Here is a 15184-nt window from a genome sequence, read left to right on the forward strand (position 1 = left end):
GATAGGACTATGTTGGTATATTTGTTGGCCATCCTATGGTGCAAAATTCTCTGATCTGCTTACATTCCTGATCTGATTTTTGAATCTCTTCAATTTCACACAATCTTTGTGTGGTTGCTGGTAATTGTCATTGTTGCAACTCCTCGTATTTTCCACAAATTCAAAATTCTGGATTATCTGTTTCAATGCACAATAAAGCCTCATAGAACATAGAAAAAATATAGCAGAAACAGGCCCTTCGGCCCACAAGTTGCGCCGGTCATATCCCTACCTACCAAGGCTTATATATAGGCTTACCTGTAACCCTCAATCCTATTAAGTCCCATGTACTCATCCAGAAGTCTCTTAAAAGACCCTATCGAGTTTGCCTCCACCACCACTGACGGCAGCCGAATCCACTCACCCACCACCCTCTGAGTGAAAAACTTACCCCTGACATCTCCTCTGTACATACTCCCCAGCACCTTAAACCTGTGTCCTCTCGTAGCAGCCATTTCAGCCCTGGGAAAAAGCCTCCGAGAATCCACCCGATCTATACCTCTCTACATCTTGTACACCTCTATCAGGTCACCTCTCATCCTTCGTCTCTCCAAGGAGAAAAGACCGAGCTCCCTCAACCTATCCTCATAAGGCATGCTAACCAATCCGGGCAACATCCTTGTAAATCTTCTCTGCACCCTTTCAATCATTTCCAAATCCCTCCTGTAATGAGGCGACCAGAACTGAGCACAGTACTCCAAGTGGGGTCTGACGAGGGTCTTATAAAGCTGCATCATTATCTCCCGACTCCTAAACTCAATCCCTCGATTGATGAAGGCCAGCACACCATACGCCCTCTTAACCACCTCCTCTACCTGCGAGGCCGATTTAAGAGTCCTATGGACCCGGACCCCAAGGTCCTTCTGATCCTCTACACTGCTAAGAGTCTTACCCTTGATATTATACTCCTTCATCCCATTTGACCTGCCAAAATGGACCACTACACATTTATCCGGGTTGAAGTCCATCTGCCACTTCTCTGCCCAGTCTTGCATCCTATCTATGTCACGCTGCAGCTTCTGACATCCCTCCAACCTATCCACAACACCACCAACCTTCGTGTCGTCGGCAAACTTACCAACCCATCCCTCCACTTCCTCATCCAGGTCATTTATGAAAATGACAAACAGCAAGGGTCCCAGAACCGATCCCTGGGGCACTCCACTGGTGACCGACCTCCATTCAGAAAAAGACCCATCTACAACCACTCTCTGCCTTCTGCAGGCAAGCCAGTTCTGGATCCACAAGGCAACAGCCCCTTGGATCCCATGCCCTCTCACTTTCTCGAGAAGTCTTGCATGGGGGACCTTATCGAATGCCTTGCTGAAGTCCATGTAAACCACATCTACCACTTTTCCTTCGTCAATGTGTTGAGTCACATTTTCAAAGAACTCCACCAGGCTCGTAAGGCACGATTTGCCTTTGACAAAGCCGTGCTGACTACCTTTGAGCATACTAAACTTCTCTAAATATTCATAAATCCTGTCCCTCAGGATCTTCTCCATCAACTTACCAACCACTGAGGTTAGACTCACCGGTCGGTAATTTCCTGGGCTATCCCTATTCCCTTTCTTGAATATAGGAACCACATCCGCAATCCTCCAATCCTCCGGAACCTCTCCCGTCTCCATCGACGACGCAAAGATCATCGCCAGAGGCTCTGCAATCTCTTCCCTCACCTCCCACAGTAACCTGGGGTACATCCCATCCGGTCCCGGTGACTTATCTATCTTGATGCTATTCAAAATTTCCAACACATCCTCTTTCTTAATGTCCACATACTCAATCTTTTCAGTCCGCCTCAATCCTGTAATACAACCACCCAGGTCTTTTTCCACCGTGAATACCGAGGTAAAATATTCATTAAGCACCTCTGCTATTTCTTCCGGTTCTGTACAGACTTTCTCACCTTCACATTTTATAGGTCCTGAAGGAGGAAATTTTCCAGAAAACCATATTTGTATCATCAAATATATTTTTATTGGACTAATTGGCACCACTCATAACGGGCCAACAATGCAGAGGGGCACCCCCGGATGGATATTCGATCGGGTCTCCCCCTGCACAGCTGAGAGACTCACGAATTTCAGAAACTACGGAAGATCCCTAATCTGCCTAGCAACAGCGCATAGCTGCATTTTAAACTGGCCAAGGAAGATCAAGATCCCTATGAAACGAGACAGAGAGTGGGTTATCAAAACCAAGCTATCACTGAAATATTACCAATTCGGCCAAGGCAGACATAAAAATCTGATAAACTAAGAGATAAGGATAAAAGGTTAAGAATGAAATACCCCAGACACCCAACAGGACAGGATGACATTAACACTCAATCTCACAAGCAGGAAACACAGACACGGAACAATAGGACCAATTTAAATAAGAGGACACATAGAGATAGTAATGGGAAACGCATTTAGACACCGGGGCAGGACCAAGTAATCCCATTAACACGAACACACACCATACAAATGCTAATCCATGAAACTTCCTAGGGACTTTTGAAACTGACAGACCACTTTATACATTGTGTAAAAAAAGGCATAATCAAATGTTCCCGCGCGAATTTTGGATCCCTATAAAGATCCAGAGCTGATGTGATTTAATTGAGATCAACGTGGCCAAGCCACTGTTTCTGAGCTGGCTACGGGGGTCTCCCTGGGATCCCAGTAATTGTACAATAAAGACACGCTTTGAACCTTGATTTGCGACTCAACTTCTATTCTGCACTGGTAAGGGATATTTCCCTACAACAAAATGGCGTAGTCGGCAGGATTTGATATCTGACTTCTGACTGATGGCCACAGTTTGAAAGTCGGAATCAAATTTAAACGAATCTGATACAAATCCAGAGCAGTCAAAGGCGAGTGCAGGTCTCCGTTCAAAGTGAGGTACCTTTAAGGGTTAGGGTTTGTCTGTTTTAAGTATTGTTGTCTTGTAGAACTGTATAATCTTGCCTAAGTTTTTAAATTGAAACAGAAGTCCGCACTAAAGAGGTACAGGTCAGAACGACCGCGTGGAAAAAGGTAAGTAACTTTTAACTTTAATAGGAATAAAGGACCAGAGGTAAAGATAACAGGTTTTGGGCTATTTGATAACAGGAATTAAGACTAATATAAAGATAAGTACCGCATGCAGAACTAATTGGTGTAACTAACCCAGGATTGTAAATGAAACCACTGTCTGTGCCAAGGCAATAGGACAAGGGAGTGCTTGACTCAAGGTGCCCTACCCTAAACTGGACGTTAAGAGGAGAAATCTCCCACGCTAAGGTTGGGTTTTGAAGCGGGCGCTAAGAGGCACAGGCACTCAGGGTGCAAGGCACGGACAGTGTAAATCGGGTAACAACACTGACTCTGAAGGGACGAACAACCTCGGAGTCGATACAGTTACTAACTATAACAGGGGCTTTGATAACAGAATACATGTGTGTAAGTGTTGAGGAAAAGGGGACCCGATCCATCCTGACCAAGAGACACGACGATGGAGGATCCATTAGGGACCCGGGCGGAGTTTGATAACCTTGTTCGTCTGTAGGGAACACCACAGCCCATAGCAGGATACCCGGTTTTGGGGTAACGGATCAACCCTGCTAGTGGGGGTGGTGGCCGAGCGGGAGGCGTTGTACTTAGAGGGGCTGGGAACAGGGGCGGACAAACCCACTAAACAACCAGCACACATCCCAATAAGACAACACAAAATAGTCCAAGCGTGAGGTGTCAGGAATAGTTGGGGGAGCCCAGGGGAAAGAGACCCACTGGAACCTCACTACGAGAACCTACAGCAATACAGACGGTGCTGGGGCAGTATCAGTGACAGGAGATAAGGGAGAGAGTTGAGGCACTTTTACTGTAGCAGCCAGCATACGGGGGTTGCAGGACTGCTAGACAGAAAAATGGCAGACCACGTTGTTAAGGGAGAAACTGCAGTAGCTCTCATTTTGAAGTATCTGTTAGCCAGAGAAGCGATTGTTGCAAAGATGAAACGGAATGGGTGGAACGCATCACAAACTTTAGAAGATCAAAGAAAGTGGGTAGACGGAGTTAAACGGGACAAAACAAAAGTAATGGGAGTAATATTAGTGACCCAGTTAGCTGGACTAATTGAGGAAGTAAATGCCTCTATGGAGGAGAGACACAAAGAGACAGAGCAAATTAAAGTATTACAGGAGAGAGTGAGGGAATTAGAATACAGAAACCACACTGCGGAGATAACGCAGAGATCAGAGGAAACGGACCCTCGGCGCCCATACGAGTCAGTGCAGAAACATACAGCCACTCCAGCATCAAAAGAAAACATAGACAATTATAATCTAGCGCCAGTCACGAGAGGAGGGACGTTAGCACAACCAAAGGCAACCTATAAGCCTTTTACGCCAGGGGAAAGGCAGCAGATGGATAGGAGAGATCTTAGTTTTTGTATTTCAGTGTGTTTGTGAGATCTGGTAGCTTGTCGAATGTAGGTGGTTGTTGTTGTAATTAGATTGAGAGCAGGGAGCTCTTTGTTCCTGTGGAATGTTTGCTACAGGCAGTGGGTGCAGTACATTGCACCTTGGTTTAGCCTCAGGGGGGCTGGGAGAGTGTTAAAACTGTAAAGATTCAAGTGATAGGATTTCTTGAATTTACTTCTGCTTTGAGTCAATTACAGTTTGGAAGAAAGAAGAATAAAGGCGATTGTCTTAATCAATGTTCAGTATTCTCTTTGAATGTTTTACACTCATCCCAGTCTGAAATGATAAGTTTGAATGAAAAAGGATGTACTGTGGAATGACTTTTGGAAGCTTCCATGTGTGTGTCTGTGTGTGTTTAAACAAAGTGGTTGCGTGGATGCTTTGTTGTTGTTTGTTTTAATGTTAAGAAAGGATTTAAACCTTGGAAGGAAGCATGTGCTCTTTCCTTTGTCTTGAAGTAGAAATTATAAGAGTTAGTTGAGGAGTTAAGAGAAGAAAATAAGTTATTTTGTGGAAAGATAGAAAAGCAGGAACAAAAGACTGAGGTCTATGAATTAGTTTAAAGTATATCAAGTCAGTGAAATACAGTATTAATCGCAGAATATCGCGATTTGCGAACGTCAGATAGTTTAGTATTCGGAACTAGTTAAAATTATGTACTGCCGTCGGAATTTCATGAGCCATCAAGGTTCAAGGTTTGCCAAATATAAAAGCACTGCAAAGCTTAAAACCTAGCCAGTTAAGAAACCAAAATGTTCCTAATCAAATAACTGGTATGTATTGTACCTGCTTTGATTTTGATTCGGCGCCTGTTACTTTTCCTAGAGTGCGGGGGTTTCGATCTGGAGCTCAGTTTAAAAAAAGAAACGGCTTAAATTAAAAGGGTTTGGATATCACGGGTACGATGTGTAAAGTGGTATGATACAACTGCCGCTTGATTATTTTTATTATACAGTATAGCACTGCCATATAGACACAAGAATAACATCAAATCCTGAAAAGCCTTAACCAACTTTGTATGATATATTCATATACTATATTGAATATTGATAAAGACATAATTATTTTGTGAAGTACTGTGGTGCGGCACTTGCACGCAAACAAATGATCAAATTAGAGATAGTGTAAGAGTACATCATATAAAGATCGGAGCTGTATGGCATGTGATTTTAATGGGGAAAGCGATGTCTTTTGATAAGATTACAGACAAATGAATGGATGTCCAATTGCAGCCAAAAAAGGCCAGTACAAAGTGTTATTTAATTCACACTAAGCTTGCTATGGATGGGGGATGCCAATTCAAGTTGATTCGGACCAGGGAACACATTTCACAGGAAAGGTTCTGAAAAACATTTGCCAACTATTAGGAATAAAACAAAAATTTCACATCCCCTATCACCCACAAAGTTCCGGGATGGTGGAGAGGATGAATCGGACTCTAAAAATAACAATGGCAAAAGCAATGCAATCCTCAGGTAGAAATTGGACAGAAGTCCTACCTGCAGTTCTGATGAGGCTTAGGGCGACCACAAATCGAACTACCGGCTTGACTCCATACGAGCTGATGACCGGGCGAGCAATGCACTTACCCGAAAACATTATTACAGGCTGGACAGATGTGGGTCCGATAAAAGATAGGATCCGACAATACATCCGAGACCTTAGCACCCAATTGAAGGGGATGCGCCGGTCCGTAATTTCTAATCAGGCACAGGTCGACGCAGAGGGGGACTCAGAAATATTACCAGAAGTCCCAAAAGCCGGGAGCCGGGTATTAACAAAAGTGCTTCCTGCAAAACCAGGATTTGCCCCAAGATGGCACGGACCTTACGAGGTCATTATTAGCGGAGATACCTGTGCCTGTATAGATATAAGGGGACAGGGGGTCTGGAAACACTGGACCCAATTAAAACTATATGAGAACAAATGAACTAAAAGATACCGTTTTGCTCATTCAACTTCCACAGGAACCAGGACCAGATCTACTATCAAGACGTCGGAACCAACTACTTTTAATTTAATTGCCTGTTTATTTTCTGTATATACTGTAATTGTAAAATACTGTTGAAAAAAAAAAAAAAGAGCGATATGGGAACAGGGACATATCTGATAATAACCCTGACCATTGTAAATACACTCCAACATATGGGGGTTAGGGGAGCAGAACCACCAATCATGGAAGGAAACCTATTCCTGAAAACACACATCCAGATCTATGGGAATAGGACCGCTTGTTACCCCTCAGCGCGATCAGTAAACTCCCTATTCATCGCAACACCAGGGTGGCTCCCACAAGAGTTATTCACTATTGACACATCGGGGGCACCCTGCAAAGAACATATTGGGTACTTTAAGCAAGGGATACAAGGAAGGTGTGTAGAGCTCACTGAGCCGGGAATTCTAAGGGGGACGGGACCCCAACCGGAGGAGACACATGGGAACTACCCACAATGTTTTAAGGGAGAGGGATGGGGGTGCGTGCATGCCTTTGTCCCTAAAAATGATTCATGCGCTGAGGCACATTGTGCTCTCCAGGAGTGCCGGGTCCGGGAAGGACACTTCACTTGTGACTGCAAGCAACAAAAATGCATTGCAGTCACCGCGGGTAGGCAGCTTATGTGTGGCAAGTGCAACAGCACCCACGTAAGCTCAGCCTCAGGGACATATCCATTTGATTCTCACCAAGAGGTACAATCAAGTGGACAGTCCAGGGGGAGGGAAGGTTCCACAAGATGGGGCCATGCGGTCAAACGACCCCGGGGTAATGCATGTTATCGGGTTAAAGACGGGTACGTGTTTTTATTTAAAAATGTATATATGACGGCCACAGACAGGCCTCCAAGGTTCTTTTCCGTAGGGACAATCAGACCTCTCACGGTTCCATGCCCAAGTGAAGGGCATGTCCAGAAACGCATAGTGACCAGGGCCATCAGCGCAGAATTTTGCTCCGACTGGCAGGCCCCTGTCACACTAGGGTCTTCTTTAGGATATGGATTTCTGGGGACACTATCCCTGGGAGGCGCCGCAGGGGTGATCAGTGCCAGTAATAGGAACTTCTTCATATGTGGACTGACCATTTTAGGAAACAACACCCTACAAGCATTAGGCGCAATTGACCAAGAACTCGCAGAACTCAGACTATACACACAACAAACGAGATATGCGGTGGACTATCAGCTAGCCAGACAAGGGGGGGTATGCACCATCATCAAGGAAAAATGCATCACATACGTACACGACAAGACACTAAACATAACAGCAGCCATGTCCGGGATACAAAAGCAATTGGATAACTTTAAACAGGGGTTAACAGGGACTGATGGGTGGTTAGGATGGCTGTTTAACACAGTTTGGGGAGCATATATTATGAAGGGATTAATCCTAGTGGTAGCCATCCTGTTCACACTCTGCCTTGGCCTAACCTGTATTAAAGTGATATGTGCAAATATTACATCAAGAATGCTACCCACTGCCAGTATCCAGATGCAAGAACTTAACAACGACCCAGAAGAGGAGGAACAACGGCAAGGACAACAGCTGTACAAATCACAGTTCCTCTGAAGGTCGTCCATGGGGGGTCAGCCATGAATGGCACCCCCTGGACGAGAGGAGGGACTGAAGGAGGAAATTTTCCAGAAAACCATATTTGTATCATCAAATATATTTTTATTGGACTAATTGGCACCACTCATAACGGGCCAACAATGCAGAGGGGCACCCCCGGATGGATATTCGATCGGGTCTCCCCCTGCACAGCTGAGAGACTCACGAATTTCAGAAACTACGGAAGATCCCTAATCTGCCTAGCAACAGCGCATAGCTGCATTTTAAACTGGCCAAGGAAGATCAAGATCCCTATGAAACGAGACAGAGAGTGGGTTATCAAAACCAAGCTATCACTGAAATATTACCAATTCGGCCAAGGCAGACATAAAAATCTGATAAACTAAGAGATAAGGATAAAAGGTTAAGAATGAAATACCCCAGACACCCAACAGGACAGGATGACATGAACACTCAATCTCACAAGCAGGAAACACAGACACGGAACAATAGGACCAATTTAAATAAGAGGACACATAGAGATAGTAATGGGAAACGCATTTAGACACCGGGGCAGGACCAAGTAATCCCATTAACACGAACACACACCATACAAATGCTAATCCATGAAACTTCCTAGGGACTTTTGAAACTGACAGACCACTTTATACATTGTGTAAAAAAAGGCATAATCAAATGTTCCCGCGCGAATTTTGGATCCCTATAAAGATCCAGAGCTGATGTGATTTAATTGAGATCAACGTGGCCAAGCCACTGTTTCTGAGCTGGCTACGGGGGTCTCCCTGGGATCCCAGTAATTGTACAATAAAGACACGCTTTGAACCTTGATTTGCGACTCAACTTCTATTCTGCACTGGTAAGGGATATTTCCCTACAACAGTCCTATTCCTTCACATCTCATCCTTTTACTCTTCACATATTTATAGAACGCCTTAGGGTTCTCCTTAATCTTACCTGCCAAGGCCTTCTCGTGACCCCTTCTGGCTCTCCTAATTTCTTTCTTAAGTCCCTTCCTACAAGCCGTATACTCATCTAGATCCCTATCATCGCCTAGCTCTCTGAACCTTTTGTACACTTTCCTTTTCTTTTTGACTCGGTTCAGCGCAGCTTTCGTGCACCACGGTTCCCGTAACCTACCAACACCTCCCTGTCTCATCGGAACGTTGTCATGCAGAACTCCAGACCAACATTCCTTGAAAATCTGCCACCTTACTTCGGGCTGTACTCTATCGTTTCCCTTGAACATATTGCGTACAAATATCAAACTTCATTAATCTTAATTTAAACCTTTGAATTCTTGATGACATTGCTGCAAGCTATTTCAATTATGTTCTATTTCTATCGTAATGTGAAGACCTAGTCAACCAATTCCTTACATGTCCATTTGGCTCCCAATGCCTCCTTTATATTGTGTTTCTTCTCTGTATCTATTAATTATTGTGATGGGTAATAAATTGGTTTGTGTTTTCTACCTCCTTGTAACTGAAAAAGTGCTGTTCCCAATCCTGTAGCAGCTGGATCTGCTGCTTTATGACAGGTAATTCCAGATTGCCATGTGCTAATATCTCTGATGACATCATGTCCGATTTATAAGAAAGGACTTTAGACACTGAGGAGAATTTAGTCGGAGATGGCCATTCAGTCTGCTATACCATTCATTATCAACATGGCTGATCTGCATCTCAACATTACTTTTCTGCCGTTGCTTCATATCCCTTGATACCTTTGCCTAAAAATCTCTCAATCATGAAAGCTCAAATTGTTCCGAAATCGACAGCATTTTGAAACAGAGAATTCAAAATTTTTTGCACCTTTTGTGTGAGAAAATCCTTCCTGATTTTGCTCCTGAATGACCTGGTTCTAATTTTAAGTAAGAAGTTTAACAACACCAGGTTAAAGTCCAACAGGTTTATTTGGTAGCAAAAGCCACATAAGCTTTCGGAGCTCTTAGCCCCTTCTTCAGGTGAGTGGGAATTCTGTTCACAAACAGAGCTTATAAAGACACAGACTCAATTTACATGAATAATGGTTGGAATGCGAATACTTACAACTAATCAAGTCTTTAAGAAACGAAACAATGTGAGTGGAGAGAGCATCAAGACAGGCTAAAAAGATGTGTATTGTCTCCAGACAAGACAGCCAGTGAAACTCTGCAGGTCCACGCAAATAGTGTGACATGAACCCAATATCCCGGTTGAGGCCGTCCTCGTGTGTGCGGAACTTGGCTATCAGTTTCTGCTCAGCGACTCTGCGCTGTCGTGTGTCGCGAAGGCCGCCTTGGAGAACGCTTACCCGAATATCAGAGGCCGAATGCCCGTGACCGCTGAAGTGCTCCCCAACAGGAAGAGAACAGTCTTGCCTGGTGATTGTCGAGCGGTGTTCATTCATCCGTTGTCGCAGCGTCTGCATAGTTTCCCCAATGTACCATGCCTCGGGACATCCTTTCTTGCAGCGTATCAGGTAGACAATGTTGGCCGAATTGCACGTTGGATGAATGAACACCATGTGTGTTGCCTACCAGGGGCTGGGGTCCGGGATGTGTCTGACAGGGTATTCAGGACTCTTAGGGGGGAGGGAGATAAACCACAAGTTATTGTACATGTGGGGACACACGACATAGGGAGGATAGGGGAAGGGGATATTAGGCAGGGATTTATGGAGTTGGGGTGGAAACTAAAGGCCAAGACTGACAGAGTGGTTATCTCTGGACTCTTGCCTGTACCACGGGATAGTTTAGAGAGGAATAGGGAGAGGGAAGGTTTGAATTCATGGCTGAGGGGATGGTGCAGGAGGGAGGGGTTCACGTACTTAAGCAATTGGGGCTCGTACTGGGGAAGGTGTGACCTCTATGAGAAGGATGGTCTACACCTTAATCAGAAGGGGACCAATATCCTGGGGGGTAAATTTGCTAAGGCCATGCAGGGAGGTTTAAACTGATTCGGGGGGGGGGGAGGGATCCTGAGTAGTGGGGCTGAAAGTGAGGGATGCATGGATGGGGACTGCAATGCACGGCATTGCAGAGGTGGGGTGGAGCAGGGTTTGAAATGTGTATACTTCAATGCCAGGAGTATTCGCAATAAAGTGGGTGAACTTGCAGCGTGGATCAGTACCTGGGACTTCGATGTTGTGGCTATTTCAGAGACATGGATAGAGCAGGCGCAGGAATGGATGCTGCAGGTCCCGGGGTTCAAATGTTTTAGTCGAAGTAGGGAAGGAGGTAGAAGAGGGGGAGGGGTAGCATTATTGGTCAGAGATTGTATCACAGTGTCAGAGAGGAGGTTTGATGAGGACTTATCTGTTGAGGTAGTATGGGCGGAGATTAGAAATAGGAGAGGAGAGGTCACCCTGTTGGGAGTCTTTTATAGACCTCCTAAAAGTTCTAGAGAGGTTGAGGAAAGGATTGCGGAGTCAATCCTGCTTAGGAGTGAAAGTAATAGGGCAATTGTTATGGGGGATTTTAACTTGACTAATATTGACTGGAATTGTTATAGCTCTAGCTCGTTAGAGGGGTCAGTTTTTGTTCAAAGCGTGCAGGAAGGTTTTTTGACTCAGTATGTAGACAGGCCAACTAGAGGTGAGGCTATATTGGATCTGGTGCTGGGAAATGAGCCAGACCAGGTGCTAGACTTGGAAGTTGGTGTGCATTTTGGTGATAGTGACCACAATTCGGTTACGTTCACCTTAGTGATGGAAAGGGATAGGCATGAACCTCGGGCCAGTGGTTTTAGCTGGGGGAAGGGTAATTATGAGGCTATTAGGAGAGAATTAGGAAACATAGGTTGGACTAGGAGATTACAGGGACTGGGAACGTCCGACATGTGGAGTTTTTTCAAGGAGCAGCTACTGCGAGTCTGTGATAGGTATGTCCCTGTCAGGCAAGGAGGAATTGGTAGGGCTAGGGAACCGTGGTGCACCAAAAAAGTTTCTTTGTTGGTTAAAAAGAAAAAGGAGGCTTATGTTCGGATGAGACGTGAGCACTCGGGTAGTGCACTAGAAAGCTTTAGATTGGCTAAGAGGGAGTTGAAGAGCGAGCTTAGAAGGGCTAAAAGGGGACATAGAACATAGAACATAGAACATAGAACATTACAGCGCAGAACAGGCCCTTCGGCCCACGATGTTGCACCGACCAGTTAAAAAAAAAACTGTGACCCTCCAACCTAAACCAATTTCTTTTCGTCCATGAACCTATCTACGGATCTCTTAAACGCCCCCAAACTAGGCGCATTTACTACTGATGCTGGCAGGGCATTCCAATCCCTCACCACCCTCTGGGTAAAGAACCTACCCCTGACATCGGTTCTATAACTACCCCCCCTCAATTTAAAGCCATGCCCCCTCGTGCTGGATTTCTCCATCAGAGGAAAAAGGCTATCACTATCCACCCTATCTAAACCTCTAATCATCATGAGAAGACTTTGGCGGATAGGGTTAAAGAGAATCCTAAGGCGTTCTATAGGTATGTCAAGAACAGAAGGTTGGTTAGGGCAAGTTTAGGGCCAGTTATAGATGGCAGAGGGAAGTTATGTGTGGAACCGGAGGAGATTGGTGAAGCATTGAACCAATATTTCTCTTCGGTGTTCACGCAAGGGGACATGAATATAGCTGAGGAGGACACTGGGTTGCAGGGGAGTAGAATAGACAGTATTACAGTTGATAAGGAGGATGTGCAGGATATTCTGGAGGGTCTGAAAATAGATAAATCCCCTGGTCCGGATGGGATTTATCCAAGGATTCTCTGGGAGGCAAGAGAAGTGATTGCAGAGCCTCTGGCTCTGATCTTCAGGTCATCGTTGGCCTCTGGTATAGTACCAGAAGATTGGAGGTTAGCGAATGTTGTCCCATTGTTTAAGAAGGGGAACAGAGACTTCCCCGGGAATTATAGACCGGTGAGTCTCACTTCTGTTGTCGGCAAGATGTTGGAAAAAATTATAAGGGATAGGATTTATAGTTATTTGGAGAGTAATGAATTGATAGGTGATAGTCAGCATGGTTTTGTGGCAGGTAGGTCGTGCCTTACTAACCTTATTGAGTTTTTTGAGAAAGTGACCAAGGAGGTGGATGGGGGCAAGGCAGTGGACGTGGTATATATGGATTTTAGTAAGGCGTTTGATAAGGTTCACCATGGTAGGCTTCTGCAGAAAATGCAGATGTATGGGATTGGGGGTGATCTAGGAAATTGGATCAGGAATTGGCTAGCGGATAGGAAACAGAGGGTGGTGGTTGATAGTAAATATTCATCATGGAGTGCGGTTACAAGTGGTGTACCTCAGGGATCTGTTTTGGGGCCACTGCTGTTTGTAATATTTATTAATGATCTGGATGAGGGTATAGTTGGGTGGATTAGCAAATTTGCTGATGACACCAAAGTCGGTGGTGTGGTAGACAGTGAGGAAGGGTGTCGTAGTTTGCAGGAAGACTTAGACAGGTTGCAAAGTTGGGCCGAGAGGTGGCGGATGGAGTTTAATGCGGAGAAGTGTGAGGTAATTCACTTTGGTAGGAATAACAGATGTGTTGAGTATAGGGCTAACGGGAGGACTTTGAATAGTGTGGAGGAGCAGAGGGATCTAGGTGTATGTGTGCATAGATCCCTGAAAGTTGGGAATCAAGTAGATAAGGTTGTTAAGAAGGCATATGGTGTCTTGGCGTTTATTGGTAGGGGGATTGAATTTAGGAGTCGTAGCGTTATGTTGCAACTGTACACAACTCTGGTGCGGCCGCACTTGGAGTACTGTGTGCAGTTCTGGTCCCCACATTACAGGAAGGATGTGGAGGCTTTGGAGAGGGTGCAGAGGAGGTTTACCAGGATGTTGCCTGGTATGGAGGGGAGATCCTATGAGGAGAGGCTGAGGGATTTGGGATTGTTTTCGCTGGAAAGGCGGCGGCTAAGAGGGGATCTTATTGAAACATATAAGATGATTAGAGGTTTAGATAGGGTGGATAGTGATAGCCTTTTTCCTCTGATGGAGAAATCCAGCACGAGGGGGCATGGCTTTAAATTGAGGGGGGGTAGTTATAGAACCGATGTCAGGGGTAGGTTCTTTACCCAGAGGGTGGTGAGGGATTGGAATGCCCTGCCAGCATCAGTTGTAAATGCGCCTAGTTTGGGGGCGTTTAAGAGATCCGTAGATAGGTTCATGGACGAAAAGAAATTGGTTTAGGTTGGAGGGTCACAGTTTTTTTTTTTAACTGGTCGGTGCAACATCGTGGGCCGAAGGGCCTGTTCTGCGCTGTAATGTTCTATGTATGTCTATGTTCAAATTCTATTTTAAACACCTGAACAGAACCTAGTCTCTCATTATTTAGAAAATGTGATTTGTTTTCCTACTGCAAACCAGAGATCTTACATCCGCCGACAATGAACTCCATGCCATTGCTTTAGTCAGATGCATCATCTTGTCGATATTGCTTTGCAGCTGTATTACTTACTTTCCATTGTGAAGTGCCATCTGCAAACGTCCAACTCTTCAATCAGAACAGATCTCTGGGGAACATCACTTGTCACATTCCACCAGTCAGATCCTTGACCTTTGCTGTCTCCCACTCAATTTCCAAGCAACATTGAAAGGCTACCTCCTTTCCATGCACTGTTAGGCTTTGCTTATATTCTGTTCTGCGGAGCAGACTACATGCCTTCTGGAAGTCTACAGAGCCACTCACTTCTTTATGCAACTTTGAAAGGAGGTATTTGAGAGATGGTTAAATAATGGGACAAAAACTAACTGAAATACTGCTATAAAATGTCTGGGGTAAAACTATGGGACACTTTAAAATTGGTGTCAGGATTGTTAGGACTGGTGGCAGGAAGATCTTCTCACAAGGTGATCAACTCAAGGAACGGATTCCCAGATAGACGAATAGAATAAAAATCCTGGAATTATTTAATAGGCAACGAGATTTTATCATGAAAGGAGGGCATGTGGAATCTGAGGTGGACTGATTTGGATGGTAAGAAGTCTCACAACACCAGCCCAACAGGTTTATTTGGTAGCAAACGCCACTAGCTTTTGGAGCGCTGCTCCTTCGTCAGGTAAGTGGGAGATCTGTTCACAAACAGCAAACAGGGCATATAAAGATACAAACTCAATTTACAGAATAATGATTGGAATGCGAGTCTTTACAGCTAATCAAGTC

Source organism: Mustelus asterias, chromosome 22 (assembly GCF_964213995.1).
Source record: "Mustelus asterias chromosome 22, sMusAst1.hap1.1, whole genome shotgun sequence".
Classification (NCBI taxonomy): Eukaryota; Metazoa; Chordata; class Chondrichthyes; order Carcharhiniformes; family Triakidae; genus Mustelus; species Mustelus asterias.